Source organism: Periplaneta americana, chromosome 4, assembly GCF_040183065.1.
Source record: "Periplaneta americana isolate PAMFEO1 chromosome 4, P.americana_PAMFEO1_priV1, whole genome shotgun sequence".
Classification (NCBI taxonomy): Eukaryota; Metazoa; Arthropoda; class Insecta; order Blattodea; family Blattidae; genus Periplaneta; species Periplaneta americana.
The window spans coordinates 62,276,193-62,302,250 of NC_091120.1; the positions used below are offsets into that span (position 1 = coordinate 62,276,193).

At 34.8% G+C, this 26,058-nt stretch overlaps 1 protein-coding gene and 1 long non-coding RNA gene across 5 annotated transcripts in view; one reads left to right on the forward strand and one right to left on the reverse strand.

Moving 5' to 3' along the window:
• The window catches only part of LOC138697839 (atrial natriuretic peptide receptor 1-like), a 2,249,689-nt gene that overhangs the window by 1,178,057 nt on the left and 1,045,574 nt on the right, over window positions 1-26,058 (forward strand). The window lies entirely within an intron of this gene.
• Window positions 1-26,058, reverse strand: part of LOC138697842 (uncharacterized) — a 434,418-nt gene that overhangs the window by 94,999 nt on the left and 313,361 nt on the right. For both annotated transcript variants that reach the window (XR_011331625.1, XR_011331624.1), the window contains one exon: window positions 1,206-1,348. This is a non-coding gene — a long non-coding RNA (uncharacterized lncRNA). The remainder of the gene's footprint in view (window positions 1-1,205; window positions 1,349-26,058) is intronic.

Below are 26,058 nucleotides of genomic sequence, written 5' to 3' on the forward strand. Positions count from 1 at the left end.
AGCATCCTGGAAGCATCGCTTCCAAGAAGGCATAAAGTTTCAGCATCTCCTTTCTTAATTTTTGTAGCAAATTGTGTTTAATTACTGTATTTACTCATAATTTACATCAATAGATTATGGTGTGTCGATTTACCGATAATGCTTTGCGGATCAACGATAGCAAGCTGCTTTCGTAAACGGAGTTTGCGAGCGGTTTTGCCGAGAGCCGGGTCATGGTCGCCTCGTTTCGGTTCCTCTACAGTCTATTCACTCAATACGTGGTTAGTCTCCAGGACTGGACGTCAAGTACAATATGTGGACAGTGGTAAAAAATGTTTCACAATAGTACTTTCAATATCTATTTTCATAAAATAAATTTCAGTGTAACTTCTAATCTACATCTTATGACAATCCTCCTTTCAGGAATTTACTGACCCTCATATGGGTCGCTTGATAATAATACTGCTAAGTACGGGTTCCTTCAATATAAATCCTTGTCCTCAGTGGTACAGCGGATACCGTGTTAGTTATTACAACCGAGGTTCGCTGATTGAAATTAAGACGATGGCAAAGTATTTTAAAGGAGGAAAATGTCCTTAGCATGGATTATTGTGTGAGACAGACATAAACCTGAGAGACCCATGTTTTAATACAGGTAACATAATCCTTTTACTGACAAACTATTATAGAAAACAATTGTCGGCCATTTCTCTGCTGCCATTAATTACGACGCTGAATTGGTTGAAAGCTAGGTAAATAGATACTACTCAGTCTAATCTTAGTCAATGTCCTTCGATAGCGGGGCCCTTCACCACCTCACATTACATTAAATATTTGAGTAATCTCTCGTAGCTTTTCCTGTTTAATATTTGATTATAATTACATTCTTTCATACTTTATTGACTGCCATAGGGGTCGTCATTCTTCATCAGTATGGATTCTGAATTACACATTATTTCATAATGATGGTAACACATTCATAATGTATTTATTTCCAAGTAGGTATCAATGAGAAATTGAGATACTATGTACACGCCATTTTGTAGTCTGACTTTCAAAGTTTTAAGTTATAAGTTTCGGAAACCGTATTATTTCTGTTATAACGGGAGGCAATTTTGAAAATGACAACTTCACAACATAAATCGTTTTGCGTTCCCCAGGTTTCGAAAACTAATTCAGTAACAGTGGTACAAAAGTTGTTTCACATTTCCGAATTGACCACTTACCTCATAGTTTGATTACACGAGCTACCGCTGTTGATCTGGAATGTTGTTCTTGGCCTCCGATGTCACCAGATTTGACACCATGTAACATTTTTCTTTGGGGTTGTGAGAAGGATGAAATTTATCTGTCACTTCCATCCGAACATCTTGAAAAAGTGAGACATAGGATCATTATTGCGACTGCATCCATAAACAGATATATAATTTGGGTTAGGGTGGTAAAAATTTAACTATCGTGTTGATATACGTTGTGTAACAAGGGATTCTCAAATTGAGTAGATAATAATTATACCGAGCCAATAAATAAATTTAAAAGTACCGGTACTTAAATTAAATTTAGATTTACGATCATTGATACGCCTACTAATTAATAATAATCATATGAAAGTTATCCCCTTATTGAGATTCTGGCTGATATATCTTACATCTATTACCAGGCAGTATATTTCACTTGACGATATGTGTCAGAGGAAGAACAATTGTTCGTATGCATCTGAAGTCTGACTAGTGTAATATGTAGCTAATCGGCGATGTATGTAATGGAGGAGGAAATGAACTGGCCACTCTACGCCATTATCTCCTGGCCTAGTTGTCTCATAAGTGGTGCCTTCTTGGTATCACTTGTGAGATTCAGACCTTTCTTCGGACAATTGACTAAAGTACAAGAACATATGAAGAGTCCACTGCAAGAATGATGGATGTCACTTTCTTGTCGAAAATGAACCAAGACTGTCAATGCATAGCTTAAGATATGTAGAATGTACATAGAGAGTTATATGACATTAACACTGATAGTTATTGTGCAGTAATGATTGGAAAATCTCAGTTAAGCTTTGAGCGCTAAGCGTTTCAAACTATCAATTGCTTCTCCTGCAAAATGTATTCCAAATGACATCCATCATTCTTGCAGTGGACTCTTCATATGAAAGTATTACCAAAATAATTTAGAAACCCAGTGTACAAGCAATATAAACCTTATTCTTTTCGCTACTTTCTACTCCGTTTTGCAGTGAAAGACCTGCCCACGGGCAGAAGATATGTATGTATGTATGTATGTATGTATGTATGTATGTATGTATGTATGTATGTATGTATGTATGTATGTATGTATGTATGTATGTGTGTATGTGTGTATGTGTGTATGTATGTGTGTGTGTGTATGTATGTATGTATGTATGTATGTATGTATTATTTTTATTTTAGTAGGTTATTTTACGACGCTTTATTAACACCTGAAGTTATTTAGCGTCTGAATGAGATGAAGGTGATAATGCCAGTGAAAAGAGTCCGGGGTCCAGCACCGAAAGTTACCCAGCATTTGCTCATATTGGGTTGAGGGAAAACCCCGGAAAACCCTCAACCAGGTAACTTGCTCCGACCGGGAATCGAACCCGGGCCACCTGGTTTCGCGGCCAGACGCGCTAACCGTTACTCCACAGGTGTGGACTGTATGTATGTATGTATGTATGTATGTATGTATGTATGTATGTATGTATGTATGTATGTATGTAGAATGTGATGAAATTAGGAATTCCCATTTATAAACTTTTATTCGTTCAAATATAGAATACAAATTCTGTATGTATAAGTTTTCCGCAGAAGCAGTTTCGGAAATGCATAGGTGGATGCAGATTTATGCGAGAGAGAAATAACTGAAAGCACATTGATGTAACCTAGCGTTGTGTTCAGGGAATGTTAGCTGATTCGATTACGAGTGTTTGCGCATTGTAAACCACGTTTCAAAAGTAAGAAGTCATATTAGTAGTAAAACTACGACGTGAACGGAAATATCTCCTAAATGAACATAGACGTCTATTGGGTTTGAAGTACATTTTCATACGCTCTAGCTTTCCTAACACGTACAAAAATGTTTACCTCTATCGCTTTTCTAGGAAATACGGCTGTTATAAAAACGACAAGGTGTCTAGACATTTATGTTTTCAAAATATTGAGTCATATTTAACTGTATCTCGGAACAAGTAGTGTAATTTTTTGTTATCAAACCGACTGTTCACTGAAGAAGTTTGCATTTCTGTTCCGTCACTTTGTAGAAATTGATTCTATTGCGCATTTCATCAGCAAAAGTAGTTGTTATAGACATTATACAGTTACTGTTATTACAGCTACAGTTGTAAAAGTAGCTACTGTGCCTTTCTGCAGACAATACGTGGGTCATTTCACTCTAGGGGAGTAGACCGCGAGAACTACAGGAGGTTCTAGTCTATCGCCGGATAATGTGTCACGACATTATTTCTTGTTTACTATGGCGCCGTCGCGACTCCCACCTTGCCATGACATTGAGCTAATGTACGTTGACATCTTTTCAGCTCTCTTACGAAGCAACAAAGCAACAATTTGAACTTCCTGATATATTGATCGGTTTGATTAATGCGTTAGGTACGATGTGATTTCTCTTCGGACGTTTCACATGTCTTTTAATGCAATGTTAAAGAAACTTGTTTTTCATTATTTGACTCTTACATGGAAAATGATCTGAAGAAATTATTTTTTAAATTTAAATATCTGTAGGAATTAACGAAAATAAAAAGTATCTCATTAATTGACGGTATCTATTAGTAATTGGCTTCGAAATGCAGACGAATGCAATATATTAATTTCAGTATACAAGTTAATGCAATTAAATTAACATATTTCATTATTTTATTTTAATATGGAAACCAAAGCAAAGAAATTACTCTTTCTTAATAATTGACTACAATAGAAAGACTAATTAAACAGATATTTCCTCATAAAGTGTCTTTCGTTTGGAAACTGAAATAGTCTTTTCACTATCTAATTGTCCTGTCAAACTAATAGGCCTACGGAGGTAATGGTTTTTACAGTAATTAATTTCGATATTGAAAGTGATACAGAGAAATTGATAGTAGGCCTGCTCATTAATTTGCTTGAACATGGATAATAATGCAAATAAAAGTATTTGTGATTTCGGACTTAACTTTGAGAAGTAACATCTTAATCCTTCTCATAGTCTTCGCTACTGAAGTTAATGAAATAGAATAATGTGGATACGAATTTAAGTAAAATTTACAGAAGACCACCATCATCATTTAACCACTACCATAAACGCCACGTAATGAACACCACCACCATCACAACCACCACCACCACCACCATCACCACCACCACCACCACCACCACCACCACCACCACCACCACCACGGATTAAAGTACTTTACTTTTCTCTGGCACTCATAATAGAGTTCTTAACTAAGAATAAATTTCCAAAAGTAAGGATCTCTTGCATGGTGCAAGACCACGGTTTAACTTGCCACCGAGCGAACGTAACACATACATATGTAATTCTTTTGAAATGGAAACAAATTTTCACCGAATCCGCCGAACTTGTATAGATGTTTTAATTTGAATAATAATAATAATAATAATAATAATAATAATAATAATAATAATATATAGATATTTATTTGTCATCAACATTTATATTAGTTATGGTGTACCATAACTTATGTATACGGGTTTCATCACACCTTTCTTTTACGTATACCTATTATTGATCTTAAATGTCCACCATCTGTTCGTTGCACATTTACGTTCCTTCCAGCATTCTATTCTTGTTACTAAATGTATATATAATTCCGTCTTTCTACATTACATCTAAATCGTAACACTTCACACGGTTATACTCATTGGGATTTTTTTTCTAACTAATATACGTCATTTTAATAATCTTATTAAATCTTGACGTGAGTATCTAGTTCACTTTAGTTTGATAATTCATTCCTTAACCACAATCAACTTTAAGAAAAAACTATAGAAAATTGGAAATACTATCTCTAAGATCATCTTTCATAAACTTCACTACATCACTTTCTAAGATTTATTTCTTTACAATAAACTTCAATCGGTAACTATATTTATTAACTAGCCACTTTTTAATTTCCCAATATCTTTTTGCAATTTTATAACTTCCTAACCGATCTCTCTATCTATGATCCCCTAAACACACTATCTTCATACTAAACACGATTTACGAGATTAAATCACCGAACTTCCTGTAATAATAATAATAATAATAATAATAATAATAATAATAATAATAATAATAATAATAATAATTGTTATTTTACTCCGTAGTTGATTCTGATTTGTAATCCGATGTGATTTGGGAGAGTATAATATTGACTTATAATATATAATAGACAAGCGCACAGTGCTGGCCTCCCTAATTATATGGTCAGCACGACGTAGGACCATCGCTGTGAAACAACACATGAGAGCACATTACAAGATACAAATACCCAGTTCTTTGGACGGGAGCTAAATCTCTTTCTTTGCTTTCGTCGGGAATTGAACCACAGACCATTAGGATGGAATGGAACATACGCTATCCACAGAAACAAAACGGCAGACAATAATAATAATAATAATAATAATAATAATAATAATAATAATAATAATAATAATTCGTATTTTACTCCGTAGTTGATTCTGATTTGTAATCCGATGGGATATGGGATAGTATAACATTGACTTATAATAGACAAGAACATAGTGCGGGCCTCCCTAATTGTATGGACAGCACAACGTAGGACCATCGCTCTGAAACAACACAGGAGAGCACATTACAAGGTACTTACTCAGTTCCCTGGACGGGAGATAAATCTCTTTCTTTGCTTTCGTCGTGAATTAACCACAGACTATTAGGATGGAAAGGAACACACGTTATCCACAGAAACAAAACGGCAGACAATAATAATAATAATAATAATAATAATAATAATAATAATAATAATAATAATAATAATGTCATCAATAACAGTCTTGGATTAGGCTTTCTGGCCTGTTCCGCTTCCAGAAGAAAGTTGGTCTTTCCATCTCTTCCTTGGTCTTCCGATGCCCCGTTTTCCATGAGGTGTATAGTCCATTAGTCTCTTGGGTAATCTATTGTTGGGCATTCTTAATACATGTTCATACCAGTTGTTGCGTTAGATTCTATAGTATCCGCAATGGCGGTGATACTCAATTCTGTTCGGATGTCAGCGTTCCTTTTATTGTCGTAAAGAGTATATCCTGCAAGAGGTCATAGCAATCGCATTTCAGCAGCTTCTATTCTTTGAAGTTGCCCTTTCGTTAATGACTATGTCTCTGATCCATATAATAATGCAGGGACTGCCATAACTTGATAGAATTTCAAAATTGTTTCTGGTCGAACTTTCTTTAATAGAGTTGATTTGATTGTTCTTAACAGTTGCTGAGATTTGGCTAGTTTAATATCTACGTCACTGGAGTTTAAATAAGAAAGATTGCAGTCATGATAGTTGAATGTGTTGACTTGTTCTATACAATTATTATTCATGCAATTTTAGATCTTATTTACTGCGTGTTCAGTTCAGTGTGTCATGGCTCGCTTTATGTCGTCATGTGGCTAGTCGATGAGCCTAGAGAATTCAATCTTCCTACACTTCCACATAGGCGTATTATATATGTGCCAGAGAAGTTGCCTAGCAAGTACGGCGTTCATTCTGAAGGGTACTTACCGATACGTATGGTAACGCCTGTAGTGGCAGGAATGTGAACTGTTTGGAAACACGTACTGAGGTGAGTTTTTTCTTACTGTCAGGATATGTGGAGAGGGTTAAGATGATCACTTACGTATTTGTTGACATTAACTTCGACGGTCAACATGGACACGGAGCATTTGATTTGTGGAATGTTTCCGTACGCAACCGATGATAACAAATAACCTGCGCACGACTTGCCCGCGCAAAACACAGTTCGAAAGAGGTTATGGTAGCACACAGACTTTACAGACCGCCATCTGTAGCTACGACACGTTCTCAAGTTCAGATTGAACGCCTTGATTAATAGGCAACTTCTCTGACATAAAAGTTGAAACTCGCTTCAAATCGCTGACTCACAACAGTGACATCATGACACACTTTGAAATGAACACCCAGTAGAAATAGTAATAGTGACAATGTGTCCCGATGTAGATGCCGCCACGTCACGCAAAAAAGACAAACTCATTACGAGAAAAATATATATCCATACTCTGTAGAAACGAGAAAAATCTTATTTTCTTTAACCGAAATCGAAACCGATGTAGCCTATTTATGTATTTGGGTTTCTGTAGTTGCAAATGTCACTGACGTACACTGAAAGGCTATGGCAACAAAAATAACAGTCATTGTGATGATGATGGTAGTGGTAGTGATGATAGTGGTGGTGATGACAAAGCAGTCGAATTGTGACGTTGTGGGAGGGAAGGTTTTCCAGTTGCGTTGCAATAACAAAGAGCGTTGGCTGTAGTAATTAATTACAGTGTACACAGCGTTACACGTACCGTGACTAACTCAGATGAAAGCCGAGTGGGAGGTAACTATAGTGGAACAAAATAAATAATTAAGAATTGAACAAACACATAGCTAATGTTAATAAAAACTAATGTTCTGGCGTGTTTTTAGCCTTCCTAATGAAGAAGATGCATAGACGCCAGTTTGTAGAGCGCCTTCTCAAGTAATTAAGGAACTGCACTGAGAAAACTTGCAGTTACTGTTTCTTGTCAAGAACTTCACCTACGTCAGCAACTACTGCTGATTACATTTTGTTTAAGACTTTTGCGCTCATTTCACAAATTAAAACATGATATACATAATGTAACATAAATCCACTAATGTGATTTCTATGGTGTAATTTTCAAAGTAATTTTTTGTTCAGATAAGTATTGTTGGAATAACACTTCTTATTAAATATCTGTCTTACTTAACAGTAAGTGAATGCTTTTTTATTGCACCTTAGTATATTACGTATTTTTTTATAAACTTTTTCGCTACATTTAGCAGCATCAGGTCCATATTGTATTTATAAATTAAATACATTACTGGACCTGATGATACTAAATGTAGCGAAAACGTTTGTATAAATACAGTACATAGTTTCGCAACAGCAATAACAATACAGTTACCGAGTTTATCGTCAAATAGAAGTTTTAACCATCAATGTCAATATATGTACACTACACATTTTTATAGTGTTTATGGAATTTTTAAAAGTGTATGTACAAGTAATGTAAGAAAACAAAATAACATAATTTAATGATAATAATCAATTACAAGATCGTTCTTTCCACAATTTACAAATTCAAACCAATAAGGTGCGAAGTTCTGACTAATACATAATTAATAAAAATACAATTAATAATAATATTAATAATGTTACATATTAATAATAATAATAATAATAATAATAATAATAATAATAATAATAATAATAATAATAATAATGAGCATCCCAAATTAAATGAAGCACGATCACTTAAAATAACATTTAAAGTAAATCTAATTTGTATCTTGACCCTAAGTTCGAAATAAAACCCACGAGTATGATATGTGCATATATGCACAAGTACCTTTCAGCACTACACTCATTTCGCTGTCAACTCACTCACTGCACTAGAACTGCGACCATTTCACTGATACTATCCTGATTTCACTAACACTTCAAAAACATTTCGCTGTTCCAATAGTTTGTACTACCACTATAAACTATAAAACTTCACAGACACACACTTCGCTTACACAACACACATCACTTACACGACACACATCACTGACAACACACTTCTTCACTGATACAACACTTCAAATAACAAAACATCATTCACACCCTTTAAGTATGTATGTATGTATGTATGTATGTATGTATGTATGTATGTATGTATGTATGTATGTATGTATGTATTTACACTGCAAGTGGGCAAGCACCCGGTGGCAGTGGTATACACAATATAAACAATACACAATAAAATTACAATACACAATACAATTATACAATACACGATACAATTATATACACAATACAATAAGAATACACAATACAATTTAACACAATAATTACAATTAATAATAAAACATAAAATAACCTAATTTTACGATACAACCTACATATGTATAGGCCCTACATAAGTTTCAATAGTCTTTCACTTTAGTCTCATCTCACTCACTGTAGTGGTACTATGACGCATTTCGCTGACACTTTAGGACACATTTCACTGACACTCTATAACACATTTCAACTGACACTATAGAACACATTTCATTGACGCTATAAATTATCACTGATCGGAACTATTCACTGCACTGTAAAACCCTAACTTCAATGACTCACCTCGCTTCACTGATACAACAGTTCAAATAATTACACCCTTATGCATACTTATAAACAGAACTACATTTAAGCTAAGCATTTCTAGTCTAAGGCCCTCTTACACGCTAAAGTAGTGTGTATAATATACTACCGTCTATTAGTAAAGTCCTTAAGCCTATTTTTAAATACATTTTTGTTCATTGGTAAAGCCTTTAGTAAGTCTGGATCTGATGATGCTAAATGTAGCGAAAACGTTTGTCCAATTAAGGTGCAATGAAAAAGCATTCACTTACTGATAACAAGAATGAGATATTTAATAAATTTTATTCTATGGTGTAGTTTACATACAGTGGGCCAACGACTTCACCCTAGGATTAGCGAGCTGTACTTTAGATCGAGATGGTGCTGGTCGGATTATGCTCCGGCTTGGGCTGATTAATTTTATTACTTAATTCGGAGCTGGTTCTTCTCAGGTAATAAACAACCTCGAACTCTTATACTGTAGATAAAATATCTGGCTTTCGCCAATTTCACGATGTTACACAACTGCGTGCTGATAAAGCGTTAGGTAAAACCGATTAAAATTAAAGGAAACTTCATTCCATTTAATTCTAGAAAGTAACATATTTCCTTCAATTTATATGTTTATACTCGAAGTTCTTCTTTCTCTGACTTTCAGGATTAGGACATAGGTACTTGCATAGTCCGATTTTCACTCGTCCATCCGCCTTTTCATTGGCTCAACCCAGTTTTAGCAGTGATTTTCCCATTGATCTACTTTTCATTTGAGTGGGATACAAACCAAAACAGAATAAGTTCATTGAGTGGGAGGATTATTTTCATAAAGTCACGAAGTAATTATAGTTATAAATATAATAATTTCTATTATTTTTATTTATGCAAATTGACATTCAAGAGAGACATAAAACAATATTAACAGTTATTAGTTGTAAATATTGAGACTATAAGCGCTATCCTTTCTTTTCAGGTAACCGACGATGTTATGAAATCACACCGTTCAAGAGAAAATTTTTAGAACCAATTGTTTCTATGGTCATATGTTCAATCATGTCGTCGTCCCTTTCATAATCATCATCATTATCATTATGATCAGCAGCTGCAATTTTACCTACTTGGTTTGTTTCATATCAAGTAGAAATTAGTTAATGTAACACATTTTATACAGTATTTTTAGAATCTTCTTTATCCTCTCGGTCGGTATTGTTTTGGTATTTTCGGAAGTAGGCTATAGGCCTATGTCTTTGGACTCGATAAGTGATCCTTCTAATTTTGTCTTTATTTCTGAATTATGTTACTAAGGCTGTCAACGTTTCATTCATCTCATATTTTGCAGTTTCTTTTCCTCTTCAAATACCTAAATCTTGGCACTGTTCTTAAGAACTATATCGCAGCTACTTTTATTCTAAAATACAGTTTTTGTACGCGTATAGTCAAGTTCAAATAGCCATCCCGTTCCAAAATTTAAGACATATTTGGCATCCGATTCTTCAGTAATGTTTCGAATTTCTATTAATCTATTTTATATGAATATCTTCGTTTTTTGTAGACCCCGCATTCAAAATATTTGAGGTACCATAGCTGACTTCTTCTATTAACATATGTCGTTATTACGAATTTATATGCGCCATAATGGAATCATGACCAACGAATGTCATTAATTTTGTTTCCTTCCTGAAAATTAGGCCTATATTTCATGGTGCACACCATGCCAAGATTTGTTTTGTGATAACCGTTGATATTTATATAACCAATTATCCGAGATTCAATTTCAGGCGAATATTATACAATGTATTTTTAATTTCTAATTCTCAGTCCCATTTCAGTTTTAGCAACAATATTATCGAAAACCTGAATACCTCCATATTCATTACATACACTACGTTGCTATTGCGTAATCCTGTGTGTTTCATTTTCGATACCAATCCAATTTTATTATAAAGTAGGATTAATCGCTACGTTAAACAGAAAGCATCAATTTAGATGCAGCAGGGGATTATGAACTGCATTTGAGAAAGAAAATGGAAGCTTGAGGGAAATCAGGCGGTCGTGAGGGGAGTTTGTCATTTATTAAATGGCTACACTACCTTTGAAGAAGTCCATGGAATAGCGGATACCGGAAGTAATCGGCGTATCGATATTATAACATTTTTTAACCTGGAGAGACAAAAGGTTATATTCTGGATCCGACCATCAGATTCGAGACGCATCGGAATCACCCCGAAGAAGTTAATCTAGAGAAAAGGACAATTTATGAACCAACTATCCCTTATTACAAAACATCATATAAACTCAGGGATATAGAAGTCATCGGATTAATGGTGGGCGCTAAAGGGACCATAACAAAACAATTCGTGTCACTCTGTCATAAATTTGGAGTCCCAACAACAACAATTAAGGAAATTTGTATGATAGCTTTGAAGAGTTTTCTGCAGATTTTACGGCGACACTTGTATTTCAATTCAAATTACAGTTGAATTTTCTCATCCAATTTTTGTATCTGTATTTTTTATTTTACTGCAAATTTTCTTTATTGTGAAATATTGTCTATTGTAAATTTCAGTTTATTGTAAACAAATTTCTTGTAATACATTTTCAATATCACATCTTAAATGTTACTGTTTAACATTCTTTGTCTGTGGCAACCTCACCAAGTTGAGGAAGATTAAATATTATTAGTTTATGTCTTAAAATTTGTCTGAAGTTTTCTAAATAATTTTAAATACTGGCGTGGGCTTCGAATACCAAGCGTGACTTGTGTTACAACATTGCACTTCGCATGAGTTTGAATCCAACATGGGACGATAATCTAGTTGGGTTTACTACTAGATTTCCTCGAACTCCAAGGCAAATGTCATGTAATCGTGTGGCGAATTCTCGGACTCGTCTCGCGAAATAAGATGTTGCTATCAACAATCCAATCGCGTAGTTGATATAGCGTTGCTAAATAAGCGATCCAATAATTAATTTCGCAAGTTGATTGAATTATCACGATATCAATAGATTGCTGGATATAGCTTACACCGCATCCCTCCCAGAAACGCCGACAATTTCAAGTATACTGTAGTAAAATCGTATGACTGACGTGTCATGTTGGATGCGTTTTGAAGGAGTATTAGGAGTGATGAAGTTTATATTCAAATAAGGATTATTTTCTTCTTGGTTGTTAAACCAGCATGTTTACTAATCCCTGATTACCTGTTTCAATAATGTGGACGACGTTTCAGGAACAATTTGTCATATATATTTCCCTAATTTCCTTGGAAGCAATTCTAACACAATATTTCTAGCTTTCCCTAAAATGTCACCCGAAACGTCTGACATATCTGCCATTATCGATAAAAATAAAAACGCCGTAACCAAGACAACACATTAATCAAGTGGCCGCCTTTGTAAAATTGGTATCGGAAGTATATTCTAAGAGTATGGCTTGCCAATATGAATAAATATTGAAAATAAGATAAGATTTTATTTTAATAATGGTTTTAGAAACCACTTTACGGACTGAGTACCAAAAAATTTATTGTATGTAGCAAGTATGTGTAACTTCAGCGGCCTCGTCTGATATTACGGAATCGGCTTATGCCTCGTCCATAAACATTAATACTCCCTCGCTAAAGATGTTTCATGTACCGGTATTTGTTACATAAATATTTCATGACTGTGTGATTAATTTTAGTATCACATAATTGACTTATCAACAGTAATCTCACTAGAGGTTTTGATATATCTAGAGAAAATCAAAACTATAGTAGGATTTAATTGACTATTAGCTATACGACTAGAAGAAAGTATATAAAGATTATAAGAAATAAAGTACTCTAATAAAATAAAATATTAATTGACTTACTAAACTGCCTTGAAAATGCATTATTGCACCATCTCATCATTACACATATTCCGCTAGATGGCAGTAGCGTGTTATGTTCAGTATACTCTTTTTACAGTTGTACCAACTATACAAACGTCATTCAATTCTATGGACGATTACTAGTTAAGAAGGCTTTGTTGATTCAATTTAATTTTTATTGAAACAGTTGTATTCCACTTCGATTATCAATATATATTAAACAATCTCTGATACATGATTGTCCATAATCTCGTACAGCAGAAGCTGTTACATAACCTAAATAATAATCTTCTTCTTCTTCCTTTATGCGCTAGACATTATTGTCTGTAGCAATCTACATATCTTGTTAATGCCACCCTTTTTTGGGTCTTCCTATATTTCTTTTCCCTACCGGTTTATAATTCTTAAAACGAAATGGTAATCTGTCTATGTTCTTTCTTTGTACATGGTTTATCCACTTGGTTTTATACTCTTTAGTTTTATCGTTCAGATTATATATGTCTAATTCCTTTCTTATATCTTCACTTCTTTTATGGTCTACTTTCTTATAGCCAGCAACTGCTCTTAAAAATCTCATTTCATTTGCTTCAAGTTTGCTTTTATTTTTCTCTGTTTCGCTCCCATACAATAGTTTTTAGCACTGATATTACTTTATAAAATTTTAATATTGTGTATTTTCTTGCTTTATTTTTAAACACCTTTTTATAGTGTCATTAAGATAATTAAATATTTCAATTTTTTTTAATTTGATCAGACTCTTTTTGGTATGATATATTGCATCCTAAATATTTAATCCTAAATAATAATATACAAAATAAATGGATAAATGATAAGAAAGTTTCAATTAAGGATGATGAAATAAACATGGGTCATTTTAAAAGATAGAGTATTGAAAGTACAGTGTCGGCAAACAAAGAAACAAATACTAGGGAGATGATAAAAGCAAAAAAAATAAATAAATAATACCAGGGAGGTGATAAAAATTGTAGGATAAGTAGCCATAATTGGTTGAAACATGTCGTTCCGTACCATTTTATTGGTCAAAAGTAGTATGATGTAGATAAAGTGTAATAGTAACAATAAATAAATTCTTAATACAGGAATAGGTGGATGGATGGAAGAATAGATAGATTAATTATTACGTGAATAGTAGATATACAGGCTGTAACAGGGCCTAACCAACAAACTTTGAGGAATGATAGGTCACACAGAAAGAAACATTTTGTGTTGAGGAATATACGCTCAATGTTACATCCTTAAGGGCCTGTGCATCCGAAAAGTCAGATATTGGGTAACTTTTTTGCACAAATGAATTTTTTTATGAGTGTTCTGACATCTTATAATAGCTGTTCAAATTTCATTACATTTTGATAGTTTTGCAGCATTGATCGTCCAACTCTGTCGAGCATGATATGGTTATGATAGAGTTATCGGATAGTTCGAACTGAAGGTGCACTATACAGTAAAATAATTCTGAGTACTAATCCAGTGCGAAAGGGATAAGACGAACTGGAGTCGTAGGCCTAGGCTACTACACAGAACAAATTAACGTAAGTACTACAGTGTGACAGATATGATAATATGAACAGAAGATGCATCACACAGATCAATAACAAACTACAGCAATGTGAACAGAGAAGATTCAGAAATTTATGCAACATGCGCAATACGGAATGCGCTTCGGAAAAGGACGCATAACTCATGAAAGACATAACATCGAGCATATTACCACAGTCTAGTACATACAGTCACGAAGCTCAATTCGTAGGGAATATGCATCCAATTACAGTTGAACTTTAGTTGCTAGCCATTAGGATCGCTACTATCGCCTCATTACAGACAATGCGAAATAGCACCGACGTAGTCTATTGTTTCTAGTACTCTCAGTTGCTAACCGCTTGGAGAGCTATATCGCGAGAAATGCAAAAAATCACCTCAACCTTCGTGACTCTATAAGCCCTGTTAGACTGTGACATTACGTTGCCTAACAAAAAATATTGATATTGATATTGATATATTTATTTCTACAACTCTTATTTGGTAATGGGTCGCCACCACATCTCTGTATTCGTGCTCCCCATTACCTTCTAATTACAATAAACTTTCATTGACGTGTGCAGTCATCTTATTTTACCTTTGTTACCTCTATTACTATAATACATACTCTCAATTTGCTTTCTAACCTCTCCCCTTAAAATTTTCCCTTCTTTCTAATGAACACCTCATCACTTTTATTGTTTACTTATATTTGAAGTACTTCCTATCGTCTAAAATTTCCCTAATTTTGAACTAACTTTTACTAACATTATTTAATCATACTCATTCACTTTCATCTCTAATTTACCATCCGTTCTACCTCTCCTCACTTCTGTCATCACTCTTATCCCCTATTTCTCCATTAGACACTGAATCACATGTTTATTTTGTTAAACTGTTCCCTTTCACCCCGATAAATTTTCCGTTTGCCACTATTTTTGTAAGTCAACTCAACATTCATTTGTAAACTTACATTAAAATACTTGCTGTCTTCCTATCATTTCAATTTCTCTGATTGTACGCTTAGTCGATACTCCAATATTAGTAACATTTCACTACCAATTACTATTAACAAACACTTCTAGTTTTCTCTAGTCACTTCCTTTATCAACTCTTGTTTCTCTGGGCACTAATTCACTTATTCGTTCATACATACTCTCTCCGATTATTTTGCTAGTTACTCTTACTCCTTGAACACTCACTTTATTATTTCTATGTCTTTTGCCACACTTTTATCACTCCATCCCCCTTAAGCACCATAACAAAAAATAATTCTCTATTGTATATATGATATATCATTCGTTAAATTTGTCGATGAGATCTGTTACACTCTGTATAATAATTCATTTTAATCAAATTCACTCATCTAGCTGAAGAAATTTGGTGATTTGAAATTAAGAAAAACTTATTGCCAGGTCCATAAGCACATGTATAAATAAAGTTACGCCACATGTACGAGTACTAACAAAAATGTTGGAGAAGATAAGACAGTGGTATAATAATACTGTATATACAGAAAAATTACAAGAAACAGTTACTGCGAACACCTGTAATGTAGTCCGATATTTTTGTGGATACGGTAAGACACTTTCTATCATAGATTGATTATATTAATAATTCCGATGCGAATATTATGATATCTGTGTCTTTTTGTTATTAGTTCTGAAACATAGGATCTTCCTCATCCACAAATGAAAGAGTTTCGAGTTTCCTCTTAATGTTTTGTATCTGTGATTAACAAGTCTGGGCTTAATACAGAGATGGAAGCTAATGGAAAAATAAAAAGCAGATGTTACATAAAGAGCTGCTTGGTTATTAGTCTGCTTGCCTCTCATTTTCTTCTATAAGAAGTTTCATTACTGCGGTGGCAAAAAGACCGTTCGAAGAGTTTGTCAAAAGCAATGTGGCTTAGTTATTGTTATACAAGAACATGTTTAATAATAGGAAGAGAACTCCTGGATTTACTATTCTGACTGATCCCTTGCTTTAGTTGTACTTTTTTGTTACAGTCGTGATTTTTATTGTTATCATAACAGCACTCTTTGCGATTTTAAGTTTCCAGATTACATAGATAAAAACAATCTTTAGCAATACCACTGAAACTGTTTGACTATTTGTAACAACCCCAACAGGTAGAAATCCTTTTTGGCCTAAATTATTTGATTATCCTACACGAAGACAAGGTCGTCTTTGAATATTCGTCTGTTTTAAGGAGTTAGGTGATCATTGGATAAATATTAAATAGGCGATAAAAATATTGGAGGGTACCAACTTCTTTTTAAAAAGTGTATAGTGGATAAAGGGACGAACGGTATCGGAAGTAGGTCGCTGCTATAGGGTTGTTGCAATCAGTTTGTGGTAAAATTATAGACCTATTAACTTACATGCGTAATACGTCAGTTACTCGCAATGAACTCAAGACTTCTGTTGTCCCTCATTCACACGATAATGTTCGGAATTTAGTGGTGATCGCATAACTTTCTTTTTTAATATTAAGTTTTCCTCCTATTATTACTTACGTACTGGTTTTAAGGAATCCGGAGGTTCATTGCCGCCCTCACATAAGCCCGCCATTGGTCCCTATCCTGAGCAAGATTAATCCAGTCTCTATCATCATATCCCACCTCCCTCAAATCCATTTTAATATTATCTTCCCGTCTACGTCTCGCCTCCACAAAGGTCGGTCGTGCCAGAGAATCAGTCCCATTCCGAGTTCCGAGGCTTATTTGAAGGTTTCGTAACAATCTGTTTTTTACGGTGATGGGTTGTTAGCCCTTCGCCCAACCCCCAAGCTGGAGGACCACCCCTCATCGGCTGTCCGCGACTGCTTATTCAATATATTCACAGCTACCCTCCATATCTGGAGACCGTCTCCTCGATCCCCTGCTATTATTATTATTATTATTATTATTATTATTATTAATTATTATTATTATTACCATTAATCTATTATTAAGTTACTGATATCATTACTGGCCACCGGCGTAGCTCAGTTGGTTGAGGCGTTAGCCTGCCGATTTGAAATAATTACGCTCGGGCGTGTGTTCGATTCCCGCTTGGGCTGATTATTTGGTTACGTTTTTTCTGAAGTTTCCTCAATCGTAAGGCGAATGTCATGTAATCTGTGACGAATCTTTGGTTTCATTTCTCCAAATACTATCTTGCTATCATCAATCTCATCGACGCTAAATAACCTAGTATTTGGTTAATACAGCGTCGTTAAATAACCCACTTAAATTATTATTATTATTATTATTATTATTATTATTATTATTATTATTATTATTATTATTATTGTCCGGCGTCGTGGTCTAAGGCACCCTGTCTAGGACTCGCGTGACGGAATGCGCGCTGGTTCGAGTCCTCATGGGGGAAGAAATTTTCTCATGAAAATTCGGCTAGTATATGAGACCTGTGCCCACCCGGCATCGTGATGCACTTGGGGAGCTACGATAGGTAGCGAAATCCGGATGCGAATGCCAGCTGTAACGGCTGGGGGATCTTCGTGCTAACCACACGACACCTCCATTCTGGTTGGATGATCATCCACCTCTGCTTCGGCATGTGGGCGTGAGGCCAGCAGCCGGCTGGTCGGTTCAGGCCCTTCACGGGCTGTAGCGCCACGGATTATTATTATTATTATTATTATTATTATTATTATTATTATTATTATTATTACCCTGGACCAATGGTCCTGTAAATCTGTGAATAAATTATTACATTGCTAGAAAACTGACATTTCCCCTGAACCAAACTTACAGTACAAATAAAATAAAAATTAATATTAGTGGATCAAAAGAATAAAGATCCTTCGATGTCATTAGCAGCATGTACGCTTCCGAAGGCTACGATGCTGGTTACTTTAGAGCAATAATGAAGTAGGTAATTCGATTTCTTAATTTCGATATAGGTCACATAGAGAGCGTTACTTTACAGCCATAATACACAACAGACTCAACTATCGTATCACCAATTCTTTTCTAAGATCTTTTAATATGTCTGTTCCATCTTATACTACTAAAAGCGCCTATTAGTTCCCTTGGTGAATTCGTGCTTCTATCTCTTTACTTCCCAGTATTACCATTGAAAACACACAACTCGGATATTTGAAAGAGTCTACTGGTTTCAGTTTTATATTTGGTGCAATATTTAACTCCTCTGTATTTCCTGCAGTGTTCAGGTACTCGGTTTTGGTGGTTTATTGTCAATCGCCAAGAAATATAAGCTTCGTGCATACTTTTGAGCATAAATTCCAGGTCATATGTGTCTTGAGCAATTATAACTTGTCATCCGCAAAACTTAAAGACCACAAATATTTATCGTTCACTGGTAGTTCCGTATTTCTACAGACGTTTTTACATTTTTTCAAGACGCACTATAGTAGAACGTTAAACAGTAAAGGTAACATATTACAGCCTTTCGTTCGGTAACAACGGCTCTGAAAATTGTTTGCTCATTTTTTTTTTACATAGTTTATGTTACCTTCATACATTTTTCAGTATAAGTTCTGTAAAGGTACGGTCACACGTCGCCACTTTTGCTGCGCAACTTTTATACCGCAGCTGCAAAAGTTGCATGTCGTGTTCACACGTAAGTCAAAAGTAGCATGCTGCACGCTACTTTTTGTGCTGCGCAACCCGAGCGCTGCAAAAGTTGCAACTAGAGGTTGCGATTCTGTTAACACACAAGGCGCTACTTTTGCAGCCGCAGTCTAGCTGCAGGTTTCCGTCTCCGTGTTGATTTTTTAATATATATTTTGTGGTTATGTTCGCATTATTATTAAACTCATGCGATAGCTTATTTATCTATTATTTGCTTTTTGTCCTAACTAGTATTCAGAAACTGGCATTATTTTTACCATAAAGTTATTAAAAATGCCTATATACTTAAAATATGATAACCAACAGCATATTCACGTAATCAATTTTGGCAACCCTCCTGTTTGAAACTACTCTACGGAAAACTGAAATAAATGAATTATATCGTCAGAAAATATACTCAGACTGTGTTGTACATTTATTAACTGTTACAAATCATTTATTTTCATCGTATCTAACATTAAAATATATCCAAACAATAAAAGTATCATTGGCACATTTGGGTGACAACACTGGTCGCAACCGCAGCAAAAGTTTCAACAAAACCGATATCAAAAATGCTGCGGCTGCAACCCTGAGATCTCTGTTCACACGTCGGTACTTATAAGCTGCGCGCAGCATGAAAAAGTAGCGGGCAGCAGGTTCGGCAGTCGCTACTTTTCTGGTTGCACCATTGTTCATACGTGGCATTACGAGAGTTGCGCATTTTTTTGTACTGCAGGGCTGCAAAAGTAATGACGTGTGACCGTACCTTTAGTTCTTGATAAATTTTCATCATATTCAGAGCTTTCCAGAAACTACTTATCGGGACTGAGTCATACGCTTTTTAAGATCGATAAATGCGCAATATGTGACCTTCTTTTTTTTCGATGATCTGTTGCAGCGTAAATAAGTTAGGCCTATAAACACATGAACGACCAGACCGGAAACCAGATTGTTCCTCAGCTACTTTGTCCTTGATATCCTTTCGAAATCTGGTCTGTGAAACTCTGGCATATATTCTGCCCACTGCACAGATAACACCAAAGCCTCTATAAATACTATTATCTTATTTGTTACTCTTCTAGTATATCGAAACTAAACAGCTGGTTTTCCATTCTCTAGGGCTGTGTGTCTGTTGTATGCATTCATTTATCAAAGGTGTGTGATGAGAGTTGGAAATACAGTCTTTATCAGTTCAATGTATATTGAATTTGATCCTTGAACTTTCCTGTTTTTTATTTTCTTAACTGCCTGGGATACTTCATCTTCCATTATAGTAATTCTTCTCTACTCAGTAGACGGTGGTGTAACTACCATTTGATACTGTAGAAGAGTTTCACTTAATCTATGATAGTGATTCTTCCACACATTCATTTCTGTTAAGTTCTCTTGTGTTGTGTTGTTCATTTTCATTGTTTTCAATGTTTTCCAAGATTGCGCTGCCTATGATTCCACTATGAAACTTTCTATTTCTCTACATCACATATCCCATTAATAATTGAGCCGTTCAGAGCAGGAGTGGTGTAAGTCAAAATTTGGTAATGAGGTTTAAAGTAAAAATTCTGTAAAATACAGCGCAAAGTAGCAGTTAATATTCAATTTATTTAAACTATTAGTAATTAGTGGATAGCACAAAGGACATATTAATTGCTACTTTGCGCTGTATTTTACAGAATTTTTACTTTAAACCTCATTACCCAATTTTGACTTAACACCACTTCTGCTCTGAACGGCTCAATTATTTAATTTATCAATCTGACGTTTAGTAAACCTGTTTTTTTCTTTATATGCAATTCTACTCTCGGGCTTTTGTCTGTCAACCATTGAATATAAGCATCCTATTTTTCTGTTATTAGCGATGCCACTTCTTACTAAAGTTAATTCAGTCCAATCCATTGATGAATGTACAGTGAGGGACATTGTTGAGAGGGGGAAAAGTTTCAAGATCTGTAGCGCGGTTCGTAAGAGGCTACAGTTTTAATTCCTTTTCAGTATATATGTGTATGGGACATTCATTAGATATCTCGTGAAACCAAATGAATGTTTGCGCCGTAACTTATAGTTAGAACTTTATAGTGGGGGTAAGTGAGGTAGGTAGCTGCAAGTAGAAGCGTAGGGAGGGGGGGACGCTTCCTAGTCCACTTGTTCTTCCCCTTACTTGCAGGAAGGTTTCACGATTTCACGAGATAATAGGACAGAAAAGCGAAGTGAATATCTTGTGAAAATACAGCCGAAAACTTTCAGCTGGGAGCATTCGGAGTGTGGCAGTATTTCACTTAGAAAAAAACTCGAGTCGCTGAACTATTATGTCCCTTATTGTACACTAGTGTTCAAAGGTGCCTGAACTATAATTTTCTGATCATGTAAACGAACTTTCAACGACAGGATGTCTTTTTTTATTTATTATTATTATTATTATTATTATTATTATTATTATTATTATTATTATTATTATTATTATTTAAATTTAAAAATACAGAATACAGAATATAATTACAACAATAGAAATAGAAATAAAGTAATATATTCCATATAAAAAAGAAGATACAGTAAAGTTAACAAAATTTGAGGATCGAATGAGCAGCGCTCGTGTTCCGTCGCAGTTCAGATATATTATTAATAGGTCTATAAGAGAATATGCAAAATGAAATAAAATAAAATAAAATGGAAACTAAAATTAAAACTACAGCTACAGTGAAATTATATATAGTATAATATATTAATATAAGAGGAATATAGACAATTAAAATAAAATAAAATAGGCTAAAATTAAAATTACAGCTGCAATGAAATTGTATAATAGAATATTAACATAGAGAAGAATAATATCGTACCTGAATAAAGTAGGGCAATTTTTGAAAAAATATATATTCCAAAATTGAAGGGTTAAGAACCATAGTGGGCCAAGCTCCCTTTACTAAAGCCGTAGAAAACAAGGATTAAAATGAAGTTCATACCATGGAAACATATAGCTAGTAATATAAAGTATGCACTTTAAAACTAAATGATATATAAATTTTCATTAAACTATGGTATTCACTTTATTTTAACCCTTGCTTTCTCCGTTTCTAATAAATAGCGCTTGGCCCACTATGGCTCTGAACCCTTCAATTATAGATACAAATATAATATAGGCCGATTAATTCACATACATAGGCTTTAGATTTATTTAATCAACTTGAAGTCATTAACACGTTTCTAATTTTCTTCTTATATGTTAGTGGGTTAGGCCTACATGTTAGAACTTCTGGGTATAATTTAGCTAAAGAATTATACAGGGACATCTTGTGTACTGACGACGCCATGAATGCTTGTAATTCTATTCGGCTAATAAAGATCTAATCTAATCTAATCTAATCTATTTTTACTTCAATTTTTATTGTACCTGAGTTTTTTAATGTACTTCACTCCCACCCCTTCTACTAATAACGTTCAGCCGTCCTCCACACAGATCCGAGACTGCACATACGGTAGCCTTACAGACATAGTAAACAGTACGTTCCAAAAATATGTTCGCGTTTTCCAGTGACGAAAGAGCTTTCAATACTGAATCATTTTCGCACAGGTATTGTTGTCCATTTACCTACGTCGTATCCCGGTTTCCCCCACCAGCTTTTATTCGCCAGCTAGTGGCTGGGCTGTCTTAGCTCCTTTCTCAGAACATTAATTTCTGTTAGGAATTGGACGTCTACGTAATATTATACAACTGTTTAAAATAACTTAAATAAAAGGGCCTCGTTAAGTAATTAACTGTCACGTGATTTCCTCCCTTTATACGACCCTACGACATAACTACTTGGACGGACAGTAGATAGTATGTCTGAGTAATTTTATCTTTTCGGATTGGGCAGAAGTGAAGATTGAATTTACAGTACTTAAGGTACCCTTTTATAGAGTAGGTACAGAATTATTTCAACATGAGTTACTAGTACGAAGAACGAAACTGGTAATTGGGATTGCGTACAATACTCTATAGTGTGATAATATGCACATTAGAACTGAAACCTGTATCGAAATGAACGGCCACCATTTTAAAAAATGTGTTTAAATATCCATATTATGATTGTTTTTCAATTTAACTTCATTCTCTATATTGTATGCTAATGTGCTGTAGACAGTATAATATACACTGCATAATGAATACGTCCACATGGACAGCTCAGTTCGTGAGTAAAAACACGCATTGTTAATACTGTACTGTATTTTGATTAAACAAAAACATAATGAAAATGATCAAACTCAAAAGCGCAATATTTCCTAGTTTACGTAAATGCATGAACTACTTTTCTTCCCTCTTATACCTAGTAAAGTGATTTGTTTGCATATTACGTCAGTATCATCGAACTCCAGTCGTGGAACGGGGTAGCAAACGGCGTTGATCCAGAGGTATAGGCAAGTTAATATTAAAAATGTTAGTAAAAATAAAATGATGTCCCTGTACAACCGAGGGAAAATGATAGGCTATAACAAATTGACAAACTTTGAATAGTTACGCTAGTTCTCAAAAGGTGACACCATTATTGAGACGGGTGAAAATGTACTCGTATAGGTGAAATTGATTATGTAGATTAAGTACAAATTGTTCTCATTATTGACAGTATCAGTGGTTTCCTGCTAAATCATTAGAGGGGGATGAAATATTGAATTCTATAATGCGGATATATTTATATACTATTGGTAACACTGACTGATGTCTTCGAAATCTATTCATAACTAAAGAAGGCACACTCACACCAACAAATTATAGATCACTATCGATTATTAAAGGACGGCTATCTTTGAAAGGCAGTGTACGTAGCCCTGAGAGTTTTTTGCGATCAACCTTTCCTTGCACTAACAACCGTTGGAAAATATATTCGTTTCCTCTAGATAATATGTTTGAGAAAGAATATTTTTCTCTTTCTTGTCAGCAAATAAGTTCTCGTTTTTCATGCTCTGTATTTCCAATTAAGTCCTCATTACTAACTCACTCCATCCATGACATTCTAAGCATCCGATATGAAGTCCATATTTCAAATGTTTGAAGTCTATTTACGGATGCTGTTTTTAACGTCCACGTTTCCTCGATATATGCATAGAAGAGAAGACTGAATATAGCATTTGAGCATTGAGTATCTGAGTTTAAAGTCTAGCTTGCAATAGATGAAAAATTTTCAGAGGTTTATGAAGATATTTTCGACTTGTCCAATACTGGTACTTATTTCTATTTCTATGCCTCATCTTTTTATTTAAAATGCATCCTAAATATTTAAACTTATTTCCTTATTATTTATTTGCAATACCAGATTAGAAAAGTCCTAAGTATTTTGTACAATAGAAAGTAATGACTAAGGTTCGGATGAAATCTGTAGCTGTGTCAGGATAGGCTGTATAGCGCTATAGGATAGGGCCTTCACTTGCTTCAGACTAAGTAAACACTACCCCCTTCCACTAGCTAAAACTCTATCTGCTGGGAAGTGTGCTCCTCACCCCATAACTAAAAAAGTGAATGGACTGTACAGAACTGGGGGCGCCGATTCCCTTCCCCCCCCCAAAAAAGGCACAGTCATATCCTCTCCCAATTTTTTGTTGTTTGAATTCATTGCAGTCCGATTCCCTCCATACCTTAATCAGACACAATGTTTTCCGTCACACTTTACACAGACTTCGAAATCTCAAGGATATAACTGAAATACCAAACCATAGCCTTGTTTCGTTTAAAAATCATGTTAATTCATCATGTAGATTGATTGACTTCTGTCAAGGATATGACTAAAATAACCAATCCATACCCTTGATGTGTTTAATCGTCTATATAAAAACATTGAGACGGGATTTGTATGACATGGCAATGCAATATTGCGAAGGATTGATCTGTCCGTTATCTAATTGTTCAATTTTATTCTTTAAATAGTAATTTTTGTTCGTAAGTCTTTGTAGTTGTACCTGGGTGGATAACGCAGAATTTATTTTACTTTTTGTATCTGCCTGTACTCTTCATAAAACATTTAAAACATAAAAATGTTGGGGTGTTAAATTTTGTGTGGAAATTTCCACCATTTATGTGTATAAAGAAAGTGCAAATATTGCTGAAAGTAGTCGAGAACACTGTTATGATCCAATATTTTCTAAATTTTTCTTAGGTAATTCTAAATGAAAACATTACGAAGTTTTTAGATTCACTAACAGATGGACTGCTTACATGGACACTAGTGTACTTAAAGCATGAATGTCAGCAACGATATGTAACCAAAAACAGATATACCATGACACCCACCCAGCCAGACTTTACGGGAGGGAATCGGAGTATTTACTTCTAGCAGCTCCTTTTTGGCGCGGAGGGAATCGGTATATTTACAATTACGCTTTGGAGGGAATCGGGAAGAAAAATTAACAGCGGGAGGGAGTCGGTAGTCACCCGTACAGTCGATAGAAACAGAATATACGTCTCAGTCGGCTGAGGGACACGAGACAATTGGTTAATGTTTGTAAACAAAACACTGACCAAGGATGCCTATCCTGATCCATCCATCCAATGGCTAATTGGCTCAAGTTCGAGCTTTGGCCTCCCTGATTTTCTGCCTCCAGTCATTTCTATTTTGCGCGACAAGTCTCCAGTTGCGACACCTAAGCTGGTTTGCAGCATCTTCCTTAATACCATCCTCCCATCTTTTCTTCGGCCTTCCAATTCGCCTACTCCCCATAAAACTTGTTGTAAGTACTTTTTTTAGTACAGCCTTTGTATATCACCAGTCCATTCTAGTTTCTT